The sequence below is a fragment of the Lycorma delicatula genome, chromosome 6, assembly GCF_047948215.1.
Source record: "Lycorma delicatula isolate Av1 chromosome 6, ASM4794821v1, whole genome shotgun sequence".
Taxonomy (NCBI): Eukaryota; Metazoa; Arthropoda; class Insecta; order Hemiptera; family Fulgoridae; genus Lycorma; species Lycorma delicatula.
The window spans coordinates 9,590,057-9,591,434 of NC_134460.1; the positions used below are offsets into that span (position 1 = coordinate 9,590,057).

Genomic DNA, 1,378 nt, shown 5'->3' on the forward strand with positions numbered 1-1,378 from the left:
ACGTGTGGAAATCAACGGTGACAAGTCTGGACTGTACAGTGGGTGTTCCAAGAGGTTTCCAGTGAATTTCAGCAAGTGTGAGCTGCTGTATTGGGCCGTACGTTGTCATGGAGTGGTAAGACGTGGCGAATTACCAAACAAATAACTTTTTTTTCTATCAGTTTATTTAAAATACGTTAATTTTATTTTTATAGAAACATTAATATATTGATGAGGTTTTAATTAATTGTAATTAAAAGTATTTTTTTTCTTCCCGTTCAAAGTATTCATAAATATTTTCTCAAAACATTTTTAACACGTAAGTTGTGAATTATTTTATTGTTACTTTTTATAGTATTTTATCTATTTACCTAATATTATTTCATAAGTTTATATTTTAAATAATAAATATGGACTTTAATCACATTTCCTTTTTCATTTTGTAATTAAATATGTATTCTGTGACGGTGTTCTGATCAAGGTTTTTTCCCAGTTTCTCTTGATTTATCTAGGAAAATGATGGTGAAAATTCTTTTTGAATCCGTAGAGTATCATATTTATCCATTCCTGGCATGATGTATATTAAATAGTATTCTGTACCGAGCCAACCGAGTTTGTCTAGTGATGAACGCGTCTTCCCAAATTAACTGATTTGGAAGTCGAGGGGGTTCCAGCGTCCAAGTCCTAATAAAGGCAGTTATTTTTATACGGATTTGAGTACTAGATCATGGATACCGTTGTTCTTTGGTGGTTGGGTTTCAATTAACCACACATCTCAGGAATGGTCGAACTGAGAATGTACAAATACATTCACACTTATACATATCTTCCTCATTCATCATCTGAAGTAATACCTCAACGGTAATTTCCGGAGGCAAAGAGGAAAAAGAAATAAAATATTCTGTACCGATAAGAATGAAAGATTTATCTATTTTCTGTTTTAAAACTACACGTAATCATTTTCATTAACAATACTGGCAAATATTTATGACTTGATTGAAAGATATCAGTAGGATGAATTTTGTTTCATTTGTCATATTTTTTTTATTTATATTTTACGTAAGTTGTTGTTTAATGACAGATGGATGATAGCAGTTAAACTGCGACAGATGTTTTATTATTAAGCTGATAAGAACAGATACTACACTTTGATCTTAGCCAAGAGGCCGAGAAGCGAAGGCACCTCTTCGGAGGAAGATATAACCTATAGACCCCTGAGCCTCCTTAACATGATGGGGAAGCTAGTAGAAAAGATGCTGGCACGCCGCATCATCAAAGAACTAGAAGAGGGAGCCGGAATCATTCCTAACCAGTACGGGTTTATGCGGGGGCGATCCACCGTGCAGGCTATCTGCCGAATTTCGGGATGGGCCGACGAGGTGAAGAGAGGCACTTGGCG

At 35.1% G+C, this 1,378-nt stretch overlaps 1 pseudogene; it reads right to left on the bottom strand.

The window, feature by feature from the left end:
• Positions 1 to 1,038: 1,038 nt before the first annotated feature.
• LOC142327145 (U2 spliceosomal RNA) lies at positions 1,039 to 1,157 on the bottom strand (annotated as a pseudogene).
• Between the last annotated feature and the right edge of the window lie 221 nt (positions 1,158 to 1,378).